Here is a 7,500-nt window from a genome sequence, read left to right as displayed (position 1 = left end):
ACACACACACACACACACACACACACACACACACACACGCACACATCCATGCAGCTAAAAACAAGCCATATAACACTCAATGTCTCAAAGCAATTCCAATATAAACTAAAGACAAAGGTAATGGTTGACAGGTTATCTAAGCCATCTTAAAGCACATTTAATATTAAGAGAACATGTTCAATCCTGGCTGGGAATCTGCATTAAGTATCAGCTGCCACTTTAATTCACGCACCTCTAGTAAAGTGTCCATGTCACCAAATGTTCTAGCACTAAGAATTTATACTGAACAAAACCTGGGCATGACAAGCTATGTTTACATAAAGCATTTCTATTGTCAACATTATGTATAGTTGTACAGTGCTCCTTAATACGGCTTGAAAGCTTTCATATAGTTTTACCAATATAGAAATTGCCACAAGTTACACAGACCCCTGCATAAACTACATTTGAACTGTGACAGTCATAGAATCTTCGGAACTTAACCTTAAAATTACACCCAGCCCCAACTCTATCCTCATTTCTAAAAATGTTTTTTCTGAAGAAGTTTTTGTCACCATTAAAAAGTGAAAGTGCTCAACACCGGCTCTGTTTTTATTTTCCTTCTTGTATGGTTTTAGAAGTGTTATATATTAATAAATAGATAAGTAAATAAATATATATATATATATATATATATATATATATATATATTTTTTTTTTTTTTTTTTTTTTTCCGGGACGAGTTTTAACATGGGTTGAGGGGGCAAGATTTGTACTTTGACAATATCAGAATTCGACATTGTCACCATTAGACCTCCAGACTTCATTCAAAGTGGATTCAACCAAATCCACTTCAAGATTCTAATTGTAAACTATATATATATATATATATATATATATATATATATATATATATATATATATTTATTTATACCCACATTCACTAAATAAAATATAAACAACAGTTTACAATAATTTAAGAAAAAATTGAGTAAGATCACTCCATGAAGTAAGCAGGTCTCAACTTTTTGGGGGTAAATGGTCACATACATATTTATTTTTTAATCGAAAAAAAATATGCTTTGTCTCATTTGTGTATATTTCCCTTTCAGATCTGGAATGAGTGTCTGACACATTGATATTGGACCAAAACAAGCTGTAAACATGAATGAGTGTCTGACACATTGATATTGGACCAAAACAAGCTGTAAACATGTTTTCAGCCATTTCTACTGCTTACTACTGTTTAAAAAAACATAAAACTAGGTTACTGCACGCCTCTGAAGAGGAAACTTATCTTTAAATAGCAAATCTCTTCCCTGAGATCATGTCATAAAGTACAGTTTACCCTTACCAGACGACAATTTAATAACAAACAGTGAAAAAGCATTTTCTAGACTTGGACCAGCCATCTGGATTCGGCTGTCTAATGAAATCCAAGCACAGCAAACAGTAGAAGAAATTTAAATCCAAGTTAAAGAAGCCCCTTAAAAAGGAAACTGACTGCAGCTGCTTTAAAGACAATGGTTAACTGCCCCCTAATTCATTAAGCAGTTCAATGTCTTAAGTCATATATGTAATAACTATTTATAAGATGTTTTACTGTTTAACATAATAATTTTATGAGGTCAACAAGCTATACTAATATATACGATAACTCATGTTTTGCGTTGCAGTCCACTGTTGTAGTGTATTTTGCAACATTAATTAAAATTGAAACTGAAATCATGTATATTTTATTTATTATTTTCTTGACCAGGAAAGTCTGACTAGGGCAGACCCTATTTTCAGCAGTGGCCTGGGGAGAAACACTTCCAGACACATGTCTTTGAAATGTGGGAGAAAACTAGAGTACCCAGAGGAAACTCACATGAATGCAGGGAGGACATGTAGACTCCACACAGAAAGCACCCCAGCCAAGAGTCGAACTGGGAGCTTCTTGTTCTGAGGCGACAACGTTAACTTCTGCACCACTGTGCCACCCAACTAGTACTATTATTGTATATACTGTATGATTTGCTCTCATGGTAGGTCATGGCTGGAAAGGGTCTATAGACCAGCCTACCTACCTGGTTAAAAATGGAAAAATAAAAATAAATATATTATTAAGCTGCTCTTTTCCATGTGATACATAATGTCTAGGTCATCAAAATTATGAGCAATCATGTTTTCGTATTAGCACTGGGATGCACTGCTTTAGAAGCTCTGCAAAACTCCCACTGAAGACTTCTTTCTCACTCTCTCTGCTACCCCTTGCTACCTAATTGCCACCTCCTTTCCCATCAGAACTTCATGTCAATGGATCATTAACATCTAAAGAGGAATAATACAATTTGGCTACATGATGTAGAGGGATGGAGCCCTGACTGGGACCCAGGTGACTGGGATTAGATTAACAGCCCCTGTACAGAGGAGCCAGGCAGAGAGGAAAAGGATAAAAAGAGGCATGGCCCACTCACCTCTCCCAGGGAGTCACCTCTCCCAGGGAGTGCAGAATTTGCATGCACATAGGGTGGTATGAGCTCCTGGATGGACAGTGAAGAGACCACTGCTCATTCTACAGGGTGGAGGGAGATAGGATTTCTTGGAAAAAATGCAGTTTGTAGAAGTGAGAGAATGCAAAGCATAGACAGTCCATTCCATGGCCCTCCCCAATACCTCATCAGGTGCATTGGGCTAGAGATAGGGAGGAAAGCAGAAAAAGCTATGAACTACTCCCTCATGGCTATGATGAACCTGCTTGGTCAGCTGCCACCTGGTGAAGGAAACAAATGGGCACTAAAAAGCCATAGATGAAGCCAAGGCCCTGGGAGAGTGAGGAGCCTTGATCCTGCCTTGAATAAATTTGTCATGGTGAGTATAAAAAAAGGCTATGGCCTTGGACAGCTATTTCAAAATAGCCTGTTTTGACAGAGGTTTTCTGCTCATCTTGCCATCACAAAAAAATGAACAATTGATCTGGAGATCTAAAATATTTAGTTTTGAAAAGACAGTACCGGAGTTGTCTATGGACATCCAAGGTAGGAAATATCCTTTCTCCCTCACTTTTAGGTTTAGGAAAGAAAATGGGGACACGAATAGTTTGGCCTAAAGTAAACTCAAACACCACTTTAGGCAGAAAAGAAGAATTAGTTCCTAAAGAAACCCCGTCCTTATGGAAAATGAGATAAGGTTGACTCTCCATAAGAGCTTGCAACTCAAATACCCTTTTTACAGAGGTCAAAGCAATCACTAGAACTGTTTTCCATGTTAAAAACCTCATGTCAGCCAGATTGGCTGTTTCAAAAGGAGAAAATTTTAGCTTTTCTAACACAAAATTAAGATCCCAAGGAGGGGCCACAAGTTTACTTGGAGGCCTCTTATGCAAAACCCCTTTCAAGAACATTTTGACATGAGACTGCCTTGAAAGAGGAGGATCCATGGACAGACATGCTGAAATGGCTGATAAATGAACCTTGATAGAGGAATAAGAAAAGGCATATGATAGTAATTCACACAGATATTATAAAACCGGAGAACAGCTAGCCCTGAATGGGTGCTGGTTATGTTGTTGGCACAAACTAGAAAACCTTTTCCATATACTAACATATGATTTTCTAGTAGCAGGCTTTCTTGCCTCCCTTAGTACCTGCTGCATGTCTTCAGAAAGCAGTTGCCTAAAAGGAATTAAGACCTTATCATCCAGGCAGTCATCTGAAGATGACTGATGTCAGGGTGTATCAAGCACTCCTGTTTTTGTGTGAATAAATCCAGTCTGTGAAGAAGCTTCTGATAATTGATCCTGGCCATTTCTAAAAGAAGGGAGAGCCACAGTTGCCAAGGTCCGAAGGGAATCACCACAATGATCCTGAAGGATTCTTTCTGAATCTTCAGAAGTACTATGGATATTAGTGGAAATGATCAAAGGGCATATAAGAACATTCCTGTCCAAAGGAAAAAAAAGGCATCTATCTTCCAGAAATTCTTGAAAAGAGTCCCGGAACAGATGTTTGCCAGTTGAGTGTTCAAACAGGAGACAAAGATGTCTACTTGAGGAACTCCCTACAGATGGATCAAATCTTGGAAGACCCCCCCCCATCTTCCCTGGTCCTGCTCAGTTTGTCTGCCACAGTTTTGCTCTGATGGAATGTAGGATGCCTGTAGGGTACGATTGTGCTGTGAAGCTATATCCCAAGCTAATATGGCTAGTCTTGAAAGGGGGTATGACCATCTCCCCTTGCTTACTGATGTACCACATGACTGTGATATTATCTGTAACAACTTGAAGAGGTCCTGGGGACTAAAGATGGTTCACTAAGTGCTTTGATCAAGGCAAGTGTCTCCTTGATATTTATGTGCTTGCATCTGTTTCTATAAGGCCCTTTTGTAGAATATCCACATCATTTGGGGATTCAATAATGGTTCCCAGTTTGCAGTCATCTGCAAACTTTGTTAGCCAGAGTCCCTTAGTGTTGGCCTGTACTTCAGTGAAGTAGATGCCAAACAAGAGTGGTCCCAGGATTGAACCCTGAGGTACTCCACTTGTCACTTGTCTGGAGCTGGATTTGGAGTCGGCTGCTTTTACAGTCTGGGTTCTGTCAGTAAGCCAGTTGGCAACCCATCGAGTGACATAGGGATTTATGCCCAGCTTAGTAAGTTTATCTATGATTCCAGAGTGGGGGATGGTGTTGAAGGCCTTGGTGAGGTCCAGATAGGCTGTGTGGACTGCCTTATCCTCATCCACAGCTCTGGCAACTGATTTGAAGAAGTCAATTAGGATCAAGAGACAAGATCAGCCCTTCATGAACCCAAACTGGGTGGGGTCCAGTGTTTGAAGGTTGCCAATGTCTTTGTTTATAAGTTCCATGATAATGCATTCCATGCACTTGCAGATCAGGCTTGTCAGACTGATGGGATGGTAGTTCCCGGGATCCAAGGTGGATACCCCCTTGTGGACTGGGATAACTGTGATTATCGGAATTTGGCAATCTTTTGGTATTGACATGGGCCCTTTAGGGGGTGAGAAGGGGGTGAAGTTGGCACTAAATTGATCTGCCAGGATATTGGATGAGGCTAATTGCTAGCCTGCTGTGATGGCAAAGGCTGTTTGCTTAACTTTTTCTTGTTGTGACAGGAAGAAGGACCGCCTGTGGCACCTGCAATCTATTCCATGGTCAAGCTAAAAATGGTGCCTCTTTCCCAAGGAAGACAAATGCTGGCAAAACTACCAGTCCACAAAAGTTAATTTTTGGCAGAAAAAAAAACCACAGTAAAAAGCATTTTAAAACACAATGGCAGCCCCATACTGGAAAAATAAATATAATTTGTCCACAGAAAATATGTTCTCAGCTAGTTTACACTACTTTTGAAATGACAGAAAAATTGAGTGCTCCATTTAAACAAATGTTAACAGTCTCAAAACAGTCCATTAATACACAGCACTCCTAGTATAAAATAAATTTCCTGAAGAGGAAAACAATAAAACTACAATAAATTTAAGAAAATGGAAGGATTTTTCCTCAAAGAGAACTTATCTGCCCAGCAAAGGAAAGCAGAAGCTGACCGTCAATCCTCAAATTCTTCAGAGGAGTTTACTCTTCAGTGGCAGTAAAACTCTGAAGGGTTTCTCACCTAAACATGTCTTTTAGTCAGCTCAGTTTGAGCTGCCTGACAGTTTGGGCAAGTGGAAGTTGTCCTGAAGCTTTGGAAGCTGGTTGGTTATTATACCTTTGGCAGGATATAACCCATATAGCTAAGGGTACTGCAGCAGTGATCAATATTTAGTCCTCATGCTTACTGTTGACAGGTCTAGATTCTGCTTACATCATAGCTGTGGTCCTGTACTTACTGAGTATTGATCCCTCAAGAATTTCACCATTTTGGAAAGAGGCCCTCAGACCACATTCCTTCCATATTACAGCATTGTGCACACTACTGAGGTGCATTGCCATGATATTAGTAATGAGGCCATTTGCTAAGCAAACCACTTGACAACTGAGCGATGGTCATCCCTTTCTATTGATGTACTGCTCAGCATGAGGTACAGCTTAGGTTTTAATTGGAATGTGGATGTAGTCTATTGCATGGAGGACACAGTTGAAGTTGACTGTGGCATACAACTGCTGCACAGCAGTTCTGTGCTCCACAGGTGTTGTTGAGAAGTGGATATATTCATCCATCTTGGTGCACATTGCTGCCAGGAAATGTGACAGGATGCAATTGGTAGCTGTCTGGGACACTCCTATGGCATCTCTGATATGCTGCTGAAATGTCCCAAAGGCCAGTACACCTAAACTCAGACACACTTTTGTTTCAATTGGTACTAGGTTATCCCTCAGGCTGAGATCATACATGTGGAGTACACATGTTCTGCATACAGCCTGTACCATCTCTCTGTCTAATCTGTATCTATCTATTATTTCCTGGTCTGAGAGCTGGCTTATGTAGCCTGGCTTGGTGCCTAGCTGGCTGTCTTCTGTGATGCATTTGCAGATCGCCCTCTATTATGCATTGCAGTACCCCAGCCTACTGCAGTGCATTAAATGCTAGTTGCATTTTTTAGTAAAGTTTGCAGATTCCTCAGGATTCCCTTAGAATATGCAGAATATAGTTACTTTAAGATAAAGCACATATGGTCTCTGCCATGTGCTTTCAAAAAGTTGTCAGTGCTTTCAAAAAGTTGTCAGTGAAGTACTTTGTCACATTTCAGTTGCAGTGGGAGTGCCCATTGTATTTTTAGAATCTGGCATGCATGTGTGTAGTTTGTAATAGCTAATTAATTGGTCTTTTTCTAGCATACATCATGAAGTCAAAACTCTTCTGATGAGCTGGCATCCTCCTTCGGCATGCTGTGCTGTCCACAGCTTCCTTTTGGAATCTGGCCCATTAAATGTGTACTCCCATGGTGACATACAATCATTTTCATATGGTAGTCCATTGCGTAGTTCAATCTACATTTATGATGCAAAAATAGTTGTGTTACTATTAGTTATATGCTGAGGTGAGCCACAGATTTGGGTGTAATGTAGAGTACTCTTGCAGACCAAATGAAAAATAATGTAAATATTTTCATTGTTGGGGTTAATGCAATTGAGCTGGAATTACAGCTAGAGTTTTCAGGTTTTCAGCTAGCCATGTTAGGAGTTAATAGGATTAGGTCTTAGTGTAGCAGTCTTATTTTCAATGTTTATATTGCTGTCATGAAATGTTTCTTATTAGTAGCCCACGGTAGTTCTAGTTTCTTTTTTAAATGGTACAGGAGTCATTATGTTATGCTGCTATTTTATACTATTTATTCTTTGCCTAACTGGGGAGTCATGAAAGTAAATATTAATCTGTTTATGGGAGAAAGTCCAAATGTGAAATGACTGAACAAAGTATTTCTAGCTGGAAATTGCATGGTATACAGATGTCAGCTAAAAGGAAATCATTATGGAATTTGCTTTATAACATTAAAATGAGCACATTTTGCACAACAAAGCCATATGCAAGGCCCACAGTCTAAGGCGTATAAGAAGTGGATACCTCATATGTTCAGTGCAG

The 7,500-nt window shown here is 39.5% G+C and overlaps 1 protein-coding gene across 1 annotated transcript in view; it reads right to left on the bottom strand.

Annotated features, from left to right (window-relative positions):
- Nucleotides 1-7,500, bottom strand: part of TEX43 (testis expressed 43) — a 116,562-nt gene that overhangs the window by 13,378 nt on the left and 95,684 nt on the right. The gene's annotated exons all lie outside the window — the stretch shown is intronic.

Source organism: Protopterus annectens, chromosome 2.part0 (assembly GCF_019279795.1).
Source record: "Protopterus annectens isolate FY-2018-M chromosome 2.part0, PAN1.0, whole genome shotgun sequence".
Taxonomy (NCBI): domain Eukaryota; kingdom Metazoa; phylum Chordata; order Ceratodontiformes; family Protopteridae; genus Protopterus; species Protopterus annectens.
The sequence above is the reverse complement of the archived record's forward strand: the minus strand, read 5'-3'. Positions and strand labels throughout refer to the sequence as shown.